The following is a 21,691-nucleotide window of genomic DNA, read 5'->3' as shown; positions in this document are numbered from 1 at the left end:
GTTGTCATTCAAAGTCGAGCGGCTTCATGCAGTGCCTGTTAGCGGCCTTCGCCCACCCGGTTAGAAAGCCGTGTGGGCTAAGTAATTTGCTTCGCATTAACCGACGTGTTTGAGTGCAGGATAGAATTAAAGCTCATGAGTGGCGTAGGGAAATACGAGGTGTTTCCTTCAGCCTCTCTGTTGACGAGGTTTGTTATTCATAAATAGAATGCCATTTTAATTAACTGCCTCACAAGAAGACCCTTGTTTTTTCTCAGTCGAGAAGGCCCCATTGAGGATTACGCTTGTCGTGGCGTCGCACCGAGTGTGTCATGCTTCCTTCTCTTCAATGTGGCGAGGAGGAGGGGAGTATGATTTCGGAGCCTTCTTGCTGAGGTGGCCCCGCCATTTGCTATCACTTGGCGCTACGGATCTATACAACCAAACATTCTGGAACATACCTTAAGCATCTGGTTCCAAAGGCTGCGGCGGACGCTTATGACTTGCTATCGCTGTGCCCTGGGTGAGAGAGAGAAGCATTTATTTGTAACTGTGCTTTATCCGCATCACGTTTCTATATTTAAACCCGGTGATCGTCAAGATACCAGTGGTGAGGTGTGTGACGTCGCCCCTTGAATATGGCAGATGTGGGAGACAAGGCGAAGCCGGAGCGCTGGCTGAGTGTCCCGTGGGGTCTTCGTCTAACTTTGCCAGGTAGCGTTGGGGTTGTAGAAAGGAAATGAGCTGGCTTCGGGGCAGGCCTAATATGGGTGGAGTGCGTCGGCATGACCCATGCACATGGCAAAATGGGCGGCCGCGACGCTGTTCGATGGGGTGTTGCATGGCATCATTGAGGAGCATCTGAGCATGCCTGATGAAGGACGCGCATTATGGCGGTAAAAAAAGGATGGAGGGAAGTTACGCGCGTTTTGGTGCAAGGTATTAGAGAGTTTTAGTTTAGGGGACGCAAGGCGTTGGGGCCCCTAGCGCTTGGGTGCGTTTGCGTTTGCGTACGCAAGCAGAAACACGTTATATGTTAGTGGCTCCAAACGCAAACCGCAGTGAGGTCGCATGCGCTCGCAGCGCTATCGACGTCTGATCTGTGCTGCGTTATCCTTTTTTAAAATATGAAATCAAGCATATGAAGTAAAGTGCATAACACTATTCTTTTTAAAAGCAGTTAATAGAGAGGGTTAGCGTGTCCGGTATTCGGGTAAACACAGGCTGACGCAGGTTGGAGCGTTGGGGTGGAGCCGTAAACGGGAGCGGCCTGCATGGTGCAGCCACCTGGTGGCAACAAGCTCAAACAGAAAAAAAAAAGCAGCTAATGTTGCAGTAACCAAGTTTATTTTACTTTGCTGCAGGAGTAAATTTTTGGCAGCAACACGATTACGCCAGTGCCGAAGATTTACACCAGCAGCGAAGTAGAATAGGCTTGGTTACAGCAATATTAGCTGTTTTTGTAAGTTTCAGCTTTGTGCCACAAGGTGGATGCACCATGCAGACCGCTCCCGTTTACTCCCCCGCCTGCGTTTACCCGAATACCAGACACGCTAAACCTCTCTAATATATATAAAAACGACGTCTGTCGACACTTGGCGAAATATTTATAAGATTATCTACCCGCTAGCTACTCGTAAGTTCTCGTACACAGCGAGAGTCACGTGGGTAACGTGGCCGCTTAGGGGCAGCGATGTTTTCGGCCGCCCCAACAACCCCAAGGACGCAAGTAGACGTAGTGGTCTGCGCATGCGCAGTACCATCGCCCCTAGTTCTTGCGTACGCAAGCCGCTTGCGTCCCCTAAACTAAAACTCTCTATTGAGGAGCTCGCGACGTTGCTTTCGGAACCCGGTCCACTGTATCCTCGGGCAACAGGTGTTCGGCCTTGGTATAGGGGCGCTCGGCGTAGAGGCTTCACGAGCTAGGGTATGAGCATGTTCATTACCACAGACACCCTGGTGGCCAGGCACCCACTTCAATAGAGCTTGTAGGAAGGGGTGGTTCTGCCTTTGGGAAGCTATGTCGCTCGGATGTGGGGCGTCACCGTGTTAGGTTGAAAAGGCCGAAGGGAGTTTTCCCGTGGCTTTGAATGATAACCTCCTCTGTGTCGTGGGATTTGGGACTCCATTGTGACGACCACGATGTTTTTACGGGGCCCGACAACCACCGAAGTGGTTCTGTCCGCGGCATGAGCAGCATCTATATAATGTTTCTCATCTGAGGTAGTTCGGAGGTGGTCAGCTCTGGCTTGATGGTGCCGATTATAGGTTTCCCGGATCCATATTCCTGGATAAGGGGAGGGTCGTAGGTCTTGGGATCATGTCATGGTTGAGATGTAGAAGGAATAGCAGCCAGGTAAATGAGGTCGTAGCTCAGTTTGGGGAGGATATTGTTGCCTTTTAATGAAAGGTGTGGAGACAATGCTGTTGAGATTCGTAGTGCGCTTGCAGCTTTATTTAGAATGTGTTACGCAGGGCAGCCGCTTGAACGTGCGTGCTCATGCCGTAACGGAGTGCTCCCATTAATATATGCGGCGGCATTTTCAAAGTGCAGCTTCGAGGCGGTGGCTTTGAGTGTCAGGGTATTAGGCACAATATGCCTAGAGAGAGAGAGAGAGGGAGGCCAATTTCAAGCTTAACGTCCCAGATACCCTTTGGATAATGGACATCAAATGCGCGAACTCGTTGTTTCATCACCTACATCACACTGGGCTGCATACGTTCACTTTTTTTACTGCAATGAAAATAAAAGAAAGAGACGTAGTCACCTTATAATAGTGACGGCTACGCCTTTTCTCATAGCAGAAACAACGATATAAAAAATATATATATGTTGAAAAAAAAAAAACGATCACTTCATAGGGTGAGAAAGCCACAGCACAGTCCTATACGCCTATGAACAATCACAGTGTAAAAGTCAAATGCAAGTTGCACCACAATGAGTTCATAAACAGTCACAAACACACACAAACGGCCATAATGTAGACTTCGATGAGCATATCAACAGATGAGGAATTACAGTGTTAAAATAATTCACGCGCAACAACAAAAAATGTATAACACGTAATGTACAAGTACTAATAATCACGCACAACAAAAATTGTATAACACGTAATGTACAAGCACTAATAATTACAAATAATAGAAGAATGTTTTAGTGACATCGTGTGATTATTCAATGCAATACCTAGTATTTGTTGAGGATGCCTGTGTCTTCATAAAGATGTTCAATTGCGTTCAATGCTTTTCGCTGTGCTTTTCGATGGCCATGAGCCCAGCAATTTTGCGAGTGAGAACGGCCGGTGAGGATCGATGGAGTGTAGCTCTTGTTCTAGCTGTTGTCTTTGTATCTCGTTCATGTGTTGTTTTTGTTAAATATTTTACTATATATTCCTTGCAACACATTGCCCGAATAATAATAATAATAATAATAATAATAATAATAATAATAATAATAATAATAATAATAATAATAATAATAATATAACCTGAAGTGAACTTACTCTCTGCATCATTCTGATATGCTCTTGTACAAAATGTAAATATAAACGTGCGTTCTAAAGCGTCCTGGATGTCAGGTTCAGGCCCACGATACTTGCTCCACCACGATTCCTGACCTTCCGACATCATCGGACCGCCGGTCGCAACAACTTTAATCTCACTCAGTGAAGATCTTACTCAGACGGCTTATTTCACTCTTCTTTCAAAGACCGGGGTTTATACACGTGCTTTCCACTAGCGAAAGGTGTGCACCAAAGGTAAACATCATGACAGAGGTTGAACGTACGCATTGCACTGTCGCGGCAGTTCCGAATTCCCCGCACGTACGGTACGGATGTCGCTGTTGGCTTGTGCTCGTTTCTCGCACGCAACCCAGCAGACAAAATAGGAGAGAGATTAGAGACATCTGGCACTTGTTCGTCGTCGCCTTTTTGCCTCGCTTCCCTTCGCGGCACTATGCGCTTATTTCTATCGTTTTACCTTTCAGCATGTGGCAGACCTTTCTCGAGACCGTTCAGCGGGTAAATCGAGTGAGTGATCTGTCTTCTCGCATCTCAATTCACGCTACAGCTCCCTATAACCGATCGTTTCTTCGTTTGATCTTTCGACATGCATAGATTACTTTGATTGATCACCACCTTGGTGCCATCGGTCATTGCGCGACTTGGCGGCTTGAGCGACCCTTCGCGAACAGCTGCGCGGGCCCCAAAGAACACGCGAAACTCTCGCTGATAGGTAATGGCCCCGTGCTCTCGACGTGCGCCTTTGATGCTTTGGGAAATTTGTCAGCATCGTGGAACTTGTTTTTACGGCGGAAACACTGCCCCGAGCGCACTGATAAAATCACGCAGCTGCGAATGGTGCTCGATATGCAAAATGTGGGAGTTGATCCGAGGCTGCAATCTTTCAGGTAAAAGCCGTAGATATCACTGGTTGTCTCGCACTTAGGTTTTGAATCTGTCGAAATGGGCTTCAATTTTTCCTACGCTGCACACATAGCGTCAACTACATGTTTAATGACTGAATGTTATGTTCCAACAATACTGTTGGAACATAACCAAATCGTGAAAGATCAGCCCGCGGGATATGACGAAGCCGAAGCTGGACGAACTGACTCACTACTTTCGACTTCTTCCAGTAATTCTCGGCGTTTGAGCCCGTATTTCTCACAAACTGAAGATAAGGCTGCATCACTCGTATAATAATGAGAGAATCAATTTTACGAAACAAAGAGGCTGAGGTTGGGGTCTCTAGTGCAGGCCGCCAATGAGCGCTTGACTTTGCACTCAAAAAGACCAGCGCTGATTTGCAAGCCACCTGCTGTTATAAAGTCCAAAGAAATAACTGAATTCCTGTCTTTTCTTTAACTTCCATTTCAAAAGGCGCCCCTCGCTTTGCAACATCAGAAAAGAAAAATCTAGAGAAGTAAGATTCCTGCAACGGTTAGCCAAGACGCTTTCTCTACTATTCAGCTATAGGCTCCGGACACTGCCCAGGCGGTGCGTCCGAGCACGAACGATCAGCGTCTCGCGCGGCAAGTTGAGTCAACACTGGCACGGAGGGACCAGTCTGCCAGCCTGGTGCTAGCATCGAAACTGCATGCCAGCTCTTGCTCAGAGCAAGAGAAATTGCGCGATTTTCGCTTTAGGATTTCAAGGCAATATCAAAATTATTTACTTTCACGTACGACAGATGTTGTTCTCGACGCGTTCTCGCCGTGAAAGAACGGGTTCTGGCCGTGAAACAACGGGTCTTTTTTTTATGTGTGTGAGGGTTTGTGTGCTGGAGTAGCGACATTCGAAGCAATGGACACTCACTAAAAGTGTATTTTTTTTGTTCAGACGTCGTCACATGGTATAGCAAGTTTTGCTTTGATATAGCAATTCAATAGAGTCTGCGGTCACGACTCGGCTCAGTATTCGAGTAGCTCGCTCTTTGTGGCACTGCTTCGACGCTCTAGCGAGCCCTCAAATTTAGCTTACTTTAGCGTGCTCAAAGTGATTATCCGCTTCTCGAGCTTAGGTACAGAGACATTATGAAGTGCAATGATGAAGTGTGACCAATATATTTACGCCACTGAAATGTGTATGCATTTTGCTGTTTTGCAGCTTTTTGTTCTTGACCTAGCGTTCTTTTTCTATGGTAGAGTGTATAAGCGCGACTGGACGAGGACGTAGAAAGAAACAGAAACTCAGACACAGTGTCTGTGTATCTGTTTCTTTCTGCGTCGTCGTCCAGTCGCGCTTATACACTCTACCATGGATTCTAACCAACTAGCCCGCCAACGTGTTTTAACCAAGTTCTTTTTCTGCTGTACAAAAAAGAACGCTGAAATAAAATGAAATGAAATGAGAATGAAATGGATCACTGCTACTGCGGCCACAGTTTGAAGAAAGCGAAATGGAAAACTAAAATTTTGGGGCACGTTAAGGTAGACATAAATAAGTTTTTTTTTTAATAGGGCTCCCTCACAGTGGACTTCTGGCGCATTATTATTATGCATTGCAGCGCTGTCGCATGTCGGTGACAGGCATCATGCTATCCAAACGTAATTGAAAACTATGAATGAAATTAACCCGCCTCGAGTTGCAAATCAGAGTGAATGGTTCCAGTTAGCCAGACACCGCCACTCCATCTGAATTGTTCCTCCTAGGCGCATACCTTCACGGGATGCTGAAGTAACAGGAGCCTGCCCTGGCTGCCAGCTCGAAAGCGGAGAGGCGATGAAGCCTATGAAACTTCGACGAGGGAATCAAGCGAAGCATCAGGTCACCCGGAGCAACGACCTAAAGAGGACATGTATTTTACCTTATTCTCGATTTATTATACAATTTTCTAGCCCTAACATGATGACGAGGACACCTTAAGCCTCTATACGGACAGGCAGAAGAATGACACAAACGTCCGGCGGTGCCATTAGGAATCTTGACGTACGAGCATCGAAAACACAGTCGCCGGTGATTTGAGGACTGACGGCTAAACAGGAATCGCGACGCGGAACGGAATGCGTAAGAGTTGGTTCCCGTGTTTTGAAAAGCTTCATTATTTTATTGAACCCGCCAATACCATGTTGTGCCGCGACCGGTTTCAAAACTGCTGACTGCGCTGTCTTGCAGTTTTTGTCCCATCATGTAATTTGCCCCATCCGTCCCGTATATAGTTGCGCTTCTGCAGCGACAGGTGTCGCGGCACTCGTCGGCAAACTCCACTGTTAGGAGCGTATAACGCGAATTCTAAAAGTTTCCCTCCAAGATATTCTTGCTGGTTATGTCAGGGGTTATACTTTCAGTTAAGATGCTAATTGTTTGCATGTCTGCTAAATACGTACCGCGAACGGGAGAGCTGAATACTATATCGGGATGAAAGTTGCGGTACTTTGGAAAAGTTCCTGCAGGCTTTGAAGGAAGCTATAAGTGTGCTTTGGTTAAGTTTAAAAAGCGTCTAATAGTTACTAACCATTGAGAGAAAGAGAGAGAGAGAGAGAGAGAGAGAGGAGGAGGAGGAGGAGGAGGAGGAGGAGGAGGAGGAGGAGGAGGAGGAAGGAAAGGCAGGGAGGTTAACCAGACAGTCCAATTTGCTACCCTACACGTGCGGAGGGGGATGGAGGAGTGAAAGAAAGAGAGCGAGAAGACTCGAGTCTTGATCGCACTTTCATATGCACTAAGCTAGGTGCAGCATGCCTTACAGTCGGGCACTCAAGTCTGTGGCCTCAGGTACTGAAAAAGTGCTCGAATGGCTTTCTGGGTTGGCAATGAGACATTTTGAGCGCGGACAAAATGGCACAAAGACAGAACTACCAAGTCCCCCAATGTCACAACATTCTTTTAGGCCAGGCTCCCAAAACATCAGTAAATCGCCTGTCATCCAGCATTGAGATTTGCACAGCTCACGTATAGGCCTGTGTTTCTAAAATTTTTAAACAGCCGCTACATTGAATAAGAACTAGCAGGCTGAAAATACGTGGAGCATGGGTGGTCCCTCTAGATTCTTACAATAATTTCAAGATGCCGCTGGAACGATAATAAGTACCTTCGAATGGAACGAGGTAGCGTACCGGAGCTCGTGTGACTGCTAGAGCAGTCGCCGCAAAAGCCAGGAAGCCGTTAGGAAGGTGAAGCTTCCATGACTCCACGTTGGAGCATGCAGACGCACGGTAATTAGGGCGGGGTTTAGTGCAACACATACTGGTGTCATATTATAGACGTACGTGGACAACGTAAGTATCATGCAAATGTATGGCATTACCTGTAGTCCAGGCATCCAAACCTTGGTAATGAAACATTTTGAGCGCGGACAAAATGGCACAAAAACAGAACTACCAAGTCCCCCAGTGTCACAACATTCTTTTAGGACAGACAACAAAGGAGCGTCACTACCGACTGGTTTTAATGGAGCCTATCAGTAAGATACAGTAAAAAGGCCAATAAGCAATATAGTGACACCATCCTTGACATCGCCGTAGTCGTAAAACTGATTTACTTGCGTCAAACCACAGACTTCTTTCTAACGCACCAGCTTCTCGCACGCATATGTAATCGTGCCAAACAGCTGGCAATAAAAATAATTAGTACTAGCACTCTAATGTTGGTCGTGTTTGTGTTATTCGGTCCTACAAATAGATACCGCGAATTCACTGGAAGAGGCAAAGAATGTACGGCATTAATACGCCTCAGGAAAGGAATCGGCAAGTGGTTTTGGATGTTAACCGAAGGCAATGTGGTGTGCGAAGCACAAGGTTTCAATTACATTTGACTCATGGTATTTGGCCGTGCACATATGCTTGCAGGCCGCACAGCTACAATTAGGCCGGCCCGGCTGCTGGAGGATGCAGAACAATAAGTGTGCGACCGCTGATGACAGCACGGTGCTAAAAAGCGGCGCGGACGGGTCAAATGTGTTAATTCATACGAAGTGCCCTTGATCTATGCTGCCTCGAAAAAGAAAAGAGCTCAGGGATACAAAACAAAGTGAAAAAATTGTGCATGCAGGTTTTCTCCCAATTTCTGAAAATAAATTGAAGAAATAGGTGCAAATACTGCATGCACATGGCAGAAGCTCTATGGTGCTCTGTGACTTCCCGCTTTCTCGATATACCTGGTTGCTTGCAATCAGAAAAAGGAATGAGGAAAGAAAACGCATTGCGACAGAAGCAGGAATGTATTCGCAGCGTTAAAAATAGTGTATACAGGACACGCGTGCACATATCGTAGAAGAAGGTGAAAGCGAAATTGGAGAAAAGTGTTGGCCTGCTTTCTCCAGATGCCTTACTACTTCGCAGTGCATTCGTAGATTACCACTTGCGCTCTCCAGGTTCTACACGACGTCTTTGACTGTCTTTGACTTCATGTTGGAGGTAACCTACAGAAGAGCATTAGTAGCGGCACCCTGCGGCGTCAATCGCTGCTTGCGCGTTCGTGAGTCGACACTAACTGGAACTGAGGAAAAAAAATCTAAACTTTACCGCCCCGGGAGCTGCAGACAGCACATTTCCACGCTGCGATACCGAACCTTTCTTGCACATCAGCGAGCGAAATCGCAAGAAGGAGAAAAGGCTAGAGTTATCGCCTCTTACTGGTTGGAGAAGGCTCGCGAAACGGTGGACGGAAAGGGCAGCAAGATGTGTTCGTGCTTTGCTGCGACGCGAAAAGGTATAGCTCGTTCCAGTTTGGTTCCGTTGCGCACGTAAACATTTTATTTGCGTGCGTGCGTGCGGGCGTGCGTGTGTGTGGCCTGCTGTCAATTTTGGACAGCAGGCCACACACTCCGAAGCCCAGCCCGAAAACAAGGCAGTCGCAGTAACAATCATATTATAGAGCGAATAGACAAAACAAATTTATACGAATTCGTTTCCGCTTTCGTTGGTCGCTGTTCGCGTTATCCTTTCCATATCCTCCATCCTCAAAGTCACCTTCTTCCACTAACCTCCCGCTTCTTCTCTATTTCATGCAAAAGACAAGATGCTCATGTAGTCGTGCGGCTCGTGCATATTTTCCTGTACAATTCGATTGATGCCTCGAGCGTGTATTGAAAGGCGTGCGACTGCTTTGTCCTCTTTTTCTTTTTATTTTTTCTGCGCGCGCCCTCGACGAGTAGGCCGGCACGAATGGTTTTCCAATGAATGGCTTAGATTGAGCAGATATAATATTCGACAAATTTCCACGTCATCAATGGGTAGCCTTTACTCCGTTCTATATAAAACATCATGGAAGCCTGACTTCGAACCTAAAAGAACGAATGTAAACACGATTAGGTCGCTACCAAGAGGCCGGGTAGCGTTGAAGATCACGTAGGTTCCGCTGGTGCGTTGTTGTGCGCACGCGAATTCTAAGAACACTATATCTATTAAATTGGTTTTTCGTTTCCTGTTCTCTTTCACCTTAGTGCTCTGGGTTGTGAAATGCTGTTGAAAAACTGTATATTAAACCCATTTTTCACGCCCGGCGAAAGCCGTGCCTGAAAGAAGGTTTGGTGCCCGTATATTGAGAACCATCTATATTACGCACGCACGTATTGCAATATACATATATATATATATATATATATATATATATATATATATATATATATATATATATATATATATATATATATATATATATATATATATATATATATATATATATATATAAACGAGAACGAAGGGGGTTAACCGAGGGGCCCTATTTTTATTATTCATATCATAAGAAGCTAACAAACAATGACACCAAGGACAACATAGGGGAAATTACCTGTACTTATTAATTAAATGAAAGAGATGATAAATTAATGGAAATTAAAGTGGATGAAAAAAACAACTTGCCGCAGGTGGGGAACGATCCCGTGTCTCTGCATTACGCGCGCGATGCCCTACCAATTGAGCCACCACGGCGCCGTTTTCCCATCTACTTTCTTGGGTATTTATGTTGTACTACAAGAAGCCTGGGAATGCTAGCCAGCGACACCCCTAACAAACCATGGCGGTAGATGTCGTACATCCTTTCCTGCCGCAGGCGTCACGAGTACGTGATTTTTATTTTGGGGGGGGGGGGGGGGGGGGGGTTGTGAGGGCAACTGCTCAATAACCCCACACATGGCACACGCTTAAAATCACGGGACTGACCATCGACTTCACGCTTCGCGCTTGGATTCAAAGAAAGAAATAAAGAAAGGAGGAAAAAAATAGTGGGGGAGAAGCATTTTTCTTGAAATAATTCGCGGTGATTACTTATATGGAGTGATCAGATGCATTTTTCTTTTAAATGCATCATGTTTTCCAGTGTTACTACATGCTACTAAAGATTCGTCACCATAAGAACACGGCGTCACAGCTAGTGATACTTTCCTCTCTTAAGGCATCACAAAAAAAAGAAGTAATACGTAATAAATAGCGTCGCGTTGTTTACTGTGGTCTTTTATTTTTTAATATACATGTGAAACAGACAGCAACATCACGAAGTATTTTTGCTAAATGGGACCCTATAACGTAAAACTATGTCATTATGTTTTTATTCCAATCTCCTGACGTCAAGTTTGCGTAACCACCGACGCAAGCATCGGGCGGTCACCCGCAGGGTTGTCTGAACAGATCAATCAAATGCTCTCCTCGTTCTTAGGCAGTCACTTTTGTTTGCTTGAAAAACGAATAACATTGCCTACACTGAGCGACTTGTCTTATCTATTGGCTCACAAGAGGTAAGGAGCACGCTCATCTGGAAAGGGTTTCAATGGGGCCGAGCCACTGCATTGAAAATCGATAACCGGATGAAGAGGGTGGTGCCGGCATCTTCGATTGGTCCGCTTTCCCTTACTTAGCTTGCGGTGGCTCGTTGACAATCACGGCGGCATGCAACGGCATCTTAAGAATGACGAAAAACGGATCCTCAGCAAAGAAGAGTTGGCAGAACGAGGTCGTAAACGTGCCGAAAGGGCTTGAAAACGTTACACGGCCATGCAAAAAGTTTTATTACACACAAATAAACCCATGCTCTCTGGCAGGTGCGAGTAGCCAGTGCCTGAGCGATCGGCGGCCGCCATCTTTCATTCCTTTCCGAATGGTGCAGCCTGCGGCTGTTCAGAAGAAAATTCAGTTTTGTTCGGCATATTAATGCATCTTTAACGCGTAGACGTCACTTTGACGCGGTGAGGTTTTGCGGTTTTGTGACGTCGTGTGACAGGCAGCTGAAGTGGGTGCAGCCCGAAAACTTTTGACCAATGGCCGTGGACTAATGGTGGAAAGGCGTCGAATCAGAAATAACTATTTTTCTTTCGCTCGGCCAAATCATGCAGAATCAGAATGTACACGTCATATCAGATGGGGAGCTATCGCGGTTTCCGTGACGTCGCGTGACAGACAGGTGAAGTGGGGGTGGTCCAAAAAAGCTTTGGACGAATCGCGGACGGCTGATTGCAGAATTGGAATAGAAAAGTTTGGAATAGTTTTACGTTATAGCGCCCATGGTTTGCTTTTGTGTCGGCGTAGAAGCGTAGAAACCGTAAACGATGCTTTGTGCGGAGCAAGTGGCTACGTAGTCAAAAGATACGCTTTCTTTTTTCACTTGTCAGCTGACGCTCTGCTTCATGAGTTCCGCCATTTTCTTCAGATTGAAGCGCACACGTAGCACGCACGGCAGCATCGGAAGAAATCCCGCCCTGAACCCGCATGCTCGAGATCGCTAAATTCCGTGCTCTTTGAAGTATGCGGCCCTATGTAGTAACTAACGACATGTAAAGCGTTACCCCGTCTTTAGCGTGCAGGTAAAACTGGTCTACTTCTTCAACAGCGTAAAGTCTAGAGCTCCCCCGGCATTCTGTAAGACTCAGGCAAAACTTCGATAACATCGCGTCTGGTTAGAAAATAAGTCCTTAGTTTACTTTGACCAATGGTGCCGCTATAATTGTCTTAAAGTCTTCTCATTAGAGGAAGCTCTAGCTCGAAGCCCACCTCAACATCCCTAATCAGATAGACGCGAAATGCAGAAATGCTGTCATTAAAGAACCACTCAAACGACTTGAATGACATTTTTCGTATATGAAAGAGTAAGGTGAACTCTACTAACTGTTGTAAGCAGAACTTTGACTTGGAGCACAATATTTTATTGAGCAACAGCAACAAGAACAACAAGAACAACGACAACAATAAGAACAACAAGGTACTGGGGGGAATCCACGAACTTGGCGGTTCTTTCGCGACACACACAACCAAATGAACAAAAATTTGAAGCCTCCTGTACGCGTTCTGTCCAGGTTTTCGAAACAAAAGCACTGTTTGTGAACAAGCACTTAGCATAACTTAAGTAAAAACTTTCAATACTGCTTTTTTCATAGCCCTATTTCAAGCTCGTTGAACACGAGTACGATGACTCGGGTTGAAGACGGTAATGTAGTTCCTAATGCTACAAGCCACCAGCAGCATGCAATCGTGGCCTTTAACCCTCTTCCTCTTTCTTTCTTTTCTTTATTCCTTCAATTGTTCCGCTGACCGTGGCACAAAAGCACAACATTCTCTAGCTTGTTTTGAAAGTGAGCCATCTTCATTCATGATTCACACTGCTGCACCGGGAACGGAAAGAACAAAACCGGCGTCAGATGGCGCATCATTGGGCTCCGCAGCATCAAAAGAAAGTGGGCGTTAAACCACGCACCGGGCACATGCTTCAGTGCGCTAAAGTGCGGGCTCTTTGAAGTGCGCACTCGGTTAGCCTAAGCTTTTATGTAGCGCCGGTATTTAAATAGGAGCTCATGGTGTGAATTATCATTTTAAGAGGAAGCTTTTCATCGAGTAGTCCTATCTAAGTGCGTACTAACGTCATAGAAGTTGTTTTTCTCACTATTCCCTCAACCGAAATTGATTAGATTTGTTGCCATTAATATCATATGTTGCAATCCGCTGATTGTGTGAGTAGACTATTTATTTACGTCATGACTGTTTTTACAAAAAGTCCTGAAAATTACGCTTAAAAAAAAAAAAAAAACTGAAGAACAAGTTCACAACGCAGCAATCAAAATACATATCACAGTTTTCTAGACTGCACCTATACAGACATTTAAAGCTGATAAAATTGATATATATATATATATATATATATATATATGTATATATATATATATATATATATATATATATATATATATATATATATATGACTAAGCTGTTAATAAGAATTTCGCAAAACCCGCATCACCATTGTAAATTTGCACGTAAGCTGTAACTCTGTGCAAGATTTTGGTCAGTCATTGATTATGGGACCTCCTTATGTATACTACGCACATGTAATTTTCTGCATGTTTACCAATAAATAAATTATGAAATTATGAAACCTCAGAATCACATCTCCCCGCTTCAGGTGCTTTAGGGGCGCAGTTTTCAAAATTGATATACCTGCTATTGCTGCAAAGTTACTGATTTGCAAATTGCATTCTTTCACTTTTTTTAAACTTCCTGATTTTCGTAATTTTTTTTGAACTACCAGGTTCAAAATCAAAATTATGCTTCAGCAGTGGCTAGAATTTAACTTTCTCTCTGAAATACAAGAAATCTTATTCAAATAAGTCCAGCCCTTGGCTCACGAAAGCATTTCTGCGTTTCACATGCATTTATATAGGGAAATCGGGGTTGGCCCCTAACAAATCGCTGCGAACACTCCTGCTGAGGGCACTCCTGGTCATCATTACTTGTACTGCACATATTTCCAAACACGCCTCTAGCTACTACAACCCCTGACACCGTTGAGCTAGCTTCGTTGCATTACTTTGTCGCAAAGTACATTGCACGCTTTACAGGGGCCAAAGCTGTAATCTAAAATACCGGGCTTTCTAAGTTGAAATATCAGTAATTTTTATAAAAAGCGTATACTGGCAATGCTTCTTGTTCAGGCTTTTTTATGCGCATTGGCGGACACAATTTTCGTGAACAGCTACTGTCAATAAATGCATATCACAAAAAAAACGTTCCACTTGTTTTAGACACAAAATTCATGCATAAAAAAGACAGAGAGGTCGGGCTGAGCTGGTGCGCTCTAGTCTGCTACTCTGCACTGGGGAAAAGAGAAGGGTGTGTGGAAGTATTGGGATGGATGATGATGAGCAGAAGCGAAGTAGTGAATGCTTGTGTACATTAGACGGCTGCCCTACTGGAGCTGCGCGTCTAGTTTGGTATCATGCAGGAACTTCAAGAGCACTTTCGTTATCCGCATTGGAGTTGGAGAATCAGGTCATGGGCCTAGAATGGCATCCTCCGACAGTGGTTGCTTGCAAACGGTAGCTAGAAAACTGTCCAGCATCTGTCTCTCCAGCGCATGTTCTGGGTGATAACATAATATGTGTTCCGGCATTATGCTATACGTTTATTAGTACTTGAAGATAGTCCTATTCGAAGGCAACTCCATCTTTTTTTTTCACAATTCTAGAGTGCCTGTATTTCGAGATTTTAATAATTACATTTTGTACTCGATTAGTATGCGAATTTCTTATTCAGAAGTAGGAATATCGATGCAAAGACAAACCTCCTATCAAGGTAATTCGGCCACTGTTTCGGATACACAACATGAGTGAAGAATAATACTGCATAATATTCAGCTGTGAATGTTGATTTCATCCTCAGGCTATTTAGCCTATTTAGTCTACTACAGAACAAAGGCTCCTCAGAAGGTCAAACTCTCTGTTTTAAATACTGATAATCAAGTGCCATCATGTAAGTGTCCCAGTTGTCCCGGTTGTTCTTCACGCGGTTTAATTTTATGCGTGCAACTTTAAAAACTTCATCAGTCAATCTGACACTCTACTTTCTTTGACAGCGTTAGTTGAATAATAGTTTAGGTTTTTTGGTAGAACCATGCCACCGCTTCTGTAAGGTTTGCTAAGTTGAGCAGCATTATCATCCACGCCGTACTACGCAGGGCGTGATTTCTGATAAGGTTCGCTATTACGTCCGTCCAACATATTCTGAGCTTCGTTATTGCCTTAAAGGTAGGGCGTCAAACCAAAACAAATACCGCTTCGGTTCCGGTTCACCAAGCTGTGATTTTGCCCCGGTAAAGTTTTGATTCGAATAAGTACAAATTTATAATGGTCCGCGAACCGGTTCACAGTACTGAACCGGTTCGAGAACGGTTTGGGCGCATTAAACGTTATCTTACCCTATGACAACAAACTGCGCGGTGCTATCGACGTTTCCGCATGGCACACGCGCGAATTTGTCAACAGGTTGATGAAATAAGTTCCCTAGCACATGGGGGACATTAATTAATGTTCTTACACGAATATCATTGAAGTTTTTGTTCTATAGCTTCAACAGCCATACACTTAAAGATGGTCATCTTGGCCAGTGTCGTCGCAAGATTGTGCAGCGCGTCGCACGGCCCCTCAACGCCTCCATTACTCGCACTGCACCTTTTCCGCGCTTCCTTTTACTATTACTGAGTACGGGCAAAGCCACAAAAATTGATAGGTGTGTTTGAACAGGAGTATTCTTTAATCGAATCGAATACAAGTATTCAAGAAAAACGACCGTCAAATATGAAATAGACTGTCGAGTATTTAAAATTTCTAAAAAAAGTGATATAAGAAGTATCGAGGAGTCTGCTCATGTTCATACATGTGCACCGTGATACAGTATGATCTCATCGATAGCAACGCAAAAAAAAACAACAAGGACAGGACGTCCAAAATGCATGCAGTAGAGCTTATCGTGCATCCTTGAAAGGACACTGAAAGGAATGCACACAGGGCGGGCTTTCGCCGTCCTTGTTTTTTTGCGCTGCCCCGCTATGTGTTCAAGAATGCACCAACAAGCCCAAACAAAAGCTTTACTGCTATAGTGCTCATTGAAAAAGCAAGGGGCAATACTATAACACCACACATCGTTTTGAAAGAATCCAAACTGGTGAGATTGGTCCATGAAAGGAAAACTTAACATCCACCCTCATGTAGCACAAAGCTACAAAGGTAAACCCACCGGGTTTCTTTGGTGTGCAGAATACGCCCATGTGCGACTCCTGCGGCACCTCAGAAACCATTAAAAACATCCTACGTATCTATCCCCAATACGACGTCGAGCGCGAAGTTCTCCGGACAGCACTCAACCAACTGGACTCTAGACCATTTTCCGTAATGAAGATCCTTGGACCCCGGCCGTACGCGTCGATGGCACAGAAAGCCACGAAAGCGCTCTTGAAATACCTCAAGTCCACAGGTCTCCGAAACGGTGAGTAGACTCGGTGTGAACTTTAAACTGTGCGTGCAAATGTGCTCTCTCTCTTCATCCCCATACCCCCTTCCCCCCAGTGCAGGGTAGCAAACCGGACGTGCATCTAGTTAAGCTCGCTGCCTTTCCTGTCTTCTATTTCTCTCTCTCTCTCTCTCTCTCTCACACACACACACACACACACACACACACACACACGCACGCACGCACACACGCACGCACACACACACGCACGCACGCACGCACGCACGCACGCACACACACACGCACGCACGCACACACGCACACACGCACACACGCACACACGCACACACGCACACACGCACACACGCACACACGCACACACGCACACACGCACACACGCACACACGCACACACACACAGACGGGTTTCTCCGAAACAAAGCTTCGTAGTCGAAAACGAATTTGTCCTTGTCTGGGATTCGAACCCAGGGTCAACGCCTTCATGGGGCTCTACCATCTAAGCTAACCAGGAGGCTAGCAGATTGCAGCGCGAATTAATCGACAACTCGAAGCACAAGGACACTGAATACGGTAGATCAGTTCTGAGGAATTGCTCAAGTGGAGGAAGGTCCATGAACGGTAACATTGACGTCCACCCTGTATATAGCACGAAGTTTCTCAGAAACAAAGCTTCGTAGTTAACGAAGAATTCGTCTTGATCCGGGATTCGAACCCGGGACCAACGCCTTACCGTAGTGCTCGCTCTTTGATTTGTCTAAATTGAAACAGCGAATTCATAGGCTACCAAAGGTGAGACATGCCTACTCAACGATTGGTCACTGTTGTGCGTAGGTTTCCTCCTCTCTGTGTATGTTCAGTAACTGGATCGTCTGCGCAAGAACTGTGGTAATGCTAAACCAGAAACATTTACGAGAGTTAACTTTTGCTTCCGTATTTCTCGCCCCTAGACTGCGAGGACTGCTGTCCTTTATAGTATTCGAACGAAAGGATTGTGCGACAACCGGGGGTTGCATTGGCGTTGAGGATACATTGTGTAGGTCTCGGTATTCACGCGCCAATAACGCGAACGGTTCGTTATTTAGGTACAGGGGATTGACATTCATGCTTTTGATCCACGAACAAGGACAGTTTTCTGCTCACCACCGCAGTGAGCTTTCTTACCCAACAGCACGTGGCACAGTCTCGCACTGACTAGGCACGGACAAACAACGTTTGAATCACGCATGTTGCTCCCCGGGAATGATGGGCAGAAATCGAATAGCGTTGTGCTCTGCTTGAGGGCGCCAAACACGCGTGAAATCATGGCACGAAACAAAAGGACTTTTCCCGTGCCGTTTACAGCCATTGTTACGGCGCACTGAGAAGGTGACGGCACCATTTAGCGACCGCAGCGCTACTGTTACGAGAAGCCGTGCTAATCGGCTAGCTGGTTTTCCTATTTTTTCTTCTCAACGAAAACATCTTTTTTGATCTTCCTGTATCCTGGAGTGTGCGTTTTACGCTTTATAATAGTACTGAGCTGGGGCCTAAAAGCCAAAGTGGGTACTTCAACGAAAACGATGATTCTTCGGTGCCTCTGCAACAACCTTTCGGCCGCTGAACACACATGACATGGCCGAGTTCAGAACTACAAGTATCTCTGCCTAGCTGGCCGTACAGTTATCAGCACACACATCTATCGTCTATCCACATTCTCGCCCATAACGCCACTCGTCAGTCGTAACGATCTGCTCGTAGGGTGCGCCAACTCAAGAAATAATCATACTCGAGACTCGTTTATCTATGAACAACCGTTTACACCCTATATGCTTGAACCGTTTTGAGCCGAACCGGTAACCATCATTGTTTGTTTAGGCTTAGGTTCAAGAGTTGTTGAGGCATGCTCTAAGAATATCAATTCAGGTTCTGTTTCTGTTCCGGCTAGAATTCCGGTTCGGTTACGGTTTTAGATTCGGTTTCAAGTTTGGTTTGACACCCTGCTTATAACTGTGCCGATTCTTGCGATATTCATGTCTATGACTTCAAACTGCTGCGAAACGCTCATAGAATGACGTTGATATTTTTAAAAAGTGCATTCGTATTTTCTGCATAAAACATTCCATAATTATCATTAGAACGCGCGTGTTTTGCTTGCTTTTAAATATACAGAACATTAAATAATTCAAAATCTCCACGTACAGCAGCTGTACTATAGCAGACTATGAATATGAACTCCTGCTGAAATGTTAAATTTTTCTTTGCATTTCTCCGGATAGTTTTCTGCTTAACACACTGATTTAATCCGTTACTTTATGTCGAGGTCATTAACTCATTATGTCCTTTTCTGTCCAGGTCGACCTCTTGCAGGTCACCTTTCTCCATCGGTCATTTCAAGGCACATATGAAAACACGGGCGCTTTTAAATGGGACATTTCTTCCATTCGGAAATACAATCATCTTTGAAATTTACCTGAAATCGTAATAGCGCACACGTGAAATTACTTTCCATTGGTCCTAAGCACTATTTGTCGCACACTGTGGACGAAAGCCTTCCTATATATATATATATATATATCTGCCCGACTGCTGGTCTGGGATAAATTAGAAAGCGCCCAAGGGGAAACGATGGAAAAAGAGCGCGGGAAATGTGTTTGACTTCCCTACCTTCTGCCGCTGGCTACGAGAGAACTTAATCTCCGCGAACTTGACTGTCTTGGCACCTGCAAAATACAAAGGAGAGGAAACAAGGAGTTAATTTTCTGCTCTATTCAATGACATCAAAGCAATGGTAGGCTGGGAATGGTCGAAAATTTGATAAGATGGAGAGAACACAGCAGGATGATTCCATAGAGATAGCCAACAGTATCCCAGCTATGGAAAGATGGACCTGAGGGCATGTGAAGTTTATATCGAACTAGGCCAAATATGTTCAGAGTGATTTATATCAAACATCTCGTCGGGGTGTTCGTGAACTAAAGAATAACTGATACGAGAAGAGCTCATTTCTTCGCCATGATAGATAATAGTATCGAACAGAAGTGGCCTGAATGGCAGTTTTCGCCGCAGCGTCAACTTTAGTGCTTTGCCGTAGCACCCAGGGGCCGGATTTTATAACACTACATTTATGATATCCTTCTTTTTGGCCTTCATGTTTCGCTTTGATGACGCCACATCGCCGGCATCGGTTGCTCGACGTCAAGGGTCACAAGGAAAAAATAATGTGAAACTCGAATGAATTTACAAAATACGGCCCCGTGAAACAAATATTTCAAGGAGAGCTGAGGCCGCCTTTTACTTGAGAAGTAGTCAATAACGCCCTTTGTTAGTGAGAGAGAGAGAGACTCTTTATTAAAGAAACAGAAATTTTGTCGACGCGTATACAACCGCTGGCATGCTGTTCTGTATAGGGATGGGGAATGGGATTAAAAGATTCCAGAGGAGAGTGAAAAAAAAAAGAGAATAAAAATAAATATGAAATGCGCAAATGGACCTGATACTAATATTTACAGGTGACATGGCGGGTAAATTTAGGCTTTTGTATAATTGAAATGTTCAATCTTTAACGCTTTCCTATTAGACCAATTTCCGACAGGTAATTGAACTCTAAATCTAAAACCCGCCGCTGTTTTGAGGGGTTGGGCATTGGGCCTAAGATGCTGGGTAATGTTAACGGAATGTGGAAAATCATGTCCATTTGTTGCTCAAAAAATTGTCTCTCGTCGCGGCACGCGGGGCATTCTAGTAATATGGGCTCCATGGTCTCTAAGTTGCCACAGTTATCACAGTAGGCGTTAGTGGTTGGTCCTATGCGGTACAGATAATTGTTTGTGTATGCCACGTTCAGTCGAAGACGATGGTACAATGTCTCTAAGTGTCGAGGAAGTGGTCGTGTAATTTTCCGTCTCATTTCTGGGTCAATATAACGCAGGAAGTTATCTTGGTGAAGATGCAGAGTCCAGATGCGGTACTTTTCTTGATAGGCATATTTTTTTGCCATGTTTGAAGCGTGCTTAAAGCGTCGACTTTTGTAAAAAAATGTTCTTTTGAAAGTGCGGTATTGGATTCCATTTCGGGCAGCTTCATCCGCTTTTTCATTTCCCGCAATACCGGCAAGGCCAGGTATCCACTGGAACTTGTTGCAATGCCAAGCAATCTTAGCCTTGTGGTGAATATAAGCAATGTCAAATGCTGCAGGCTTGTTATTACAACGCTTGTGCCTGTTGCACATACTTTGTAGGGCTGCTTTTTAATCCGTGAAAATCACCCATGTCTTTGGCGGCTGCTGTCGAAGTTTTTTCCCTCTGCAGGGCAACGATTCTCGTTTCGTCTTGAGCGAGCGACATCATCTACTTTAGCGGAGCTATATGGCAATAAGGAGGCCCTTGTGTATGTACTTCGCTTTGTCAGTCAAAAGATAACAACACCTAGGTGGGCCTTTAATTACTTGGGGCTCTTTGTTTTCCACGAGTACGGTGCTTTTTCATGGCTTGAATTAGTTATAAAACCAGTCGCTTCAACTGGTACTTCAAATATTGGGTTTATTATGCCACGCCTCCTTCGAGTTTCTTACCGCTTTTCACGCAGGGAGAGTGCTATTACCGCTTTTAGGGTGGTGCTTAATTATCAGTATTTGAAAAACACGGCATTGTTATGGTCATACTGAACAGGATTCATTCATGTATTCATCCCGAAAGTTTGATAATGGAAAAGAACGGTTATTGTATAGGATCTTACGGTGCAACGTACAGATATATGAATTTTTAATAATACTTTTATCTACTTCCAGTGTGAGTGCGAACGCAAACGATAATAAATATTAACAATACTATTCTCTTCAACCTAACATTTATGGACACAACCTTAGAGCATAGATGTGGCATCGCAACGTAGCCGCTCATTAGACATGCTGTAGCACTGCATCTCTGCGAACGTTTTGTAGACGCGCCTACATGACGCATACGGTTTGTACAATTATGGGCACTAGTCGAGTTATGCCTTTCTGCGTATTGGTTGTGCCGACGGTACACCGGGCTCGAACCATGCGTTGGCGGCCTTGCGAGTGACGGAT

General features: G+C 44.8%; 1 protein-coding gene across 2 annotated transcripts in view; it reads right to left on the bottom strand.

Moving 5' to 3' along the window:
- The window catches only part of LOC126547956 (RYamide receptor-like), a 428,248-nt gene extending 408,903 nt beyond the window's left edge, over positions 1 to 19,345 (bottom strand). For both annotated transcript variants that reach the window (XR_008609184.1, XM_050196020.2), the window contains exon 1: positions 19,288 to 19,345. The gene's annotated coding sequence lies outside the window, so the exon portion shown is untranslated. The remainder of the gene's footprint in view (positions 1 to 19,287) is intronic.
- Between the last annotated feature and the right edge of the window lie 2,346 nt (positions 19,346 to 21,691).

Source organism: Dermacentor andersoni, chromosome 1, assembly GCF_023375885.2.
Source record: "Dermacentor andersoni chromosome 1, qqDerAnde1_hic_scaffold, whole genome shotgun sequence".
In the NCBI taxonomy this organism is placed as follows: Eukaryota; Metazoa; Arthropoda; class Arachnida; order Ixodida; family Ixodidae; genus Dermacentor; species Dermacentor andersoni.
The sequence above is the reverse complement of the archived record's forward strand: the minus strand, read 5'-3'. Positions and strand labels throughout refer to the sequence as shown.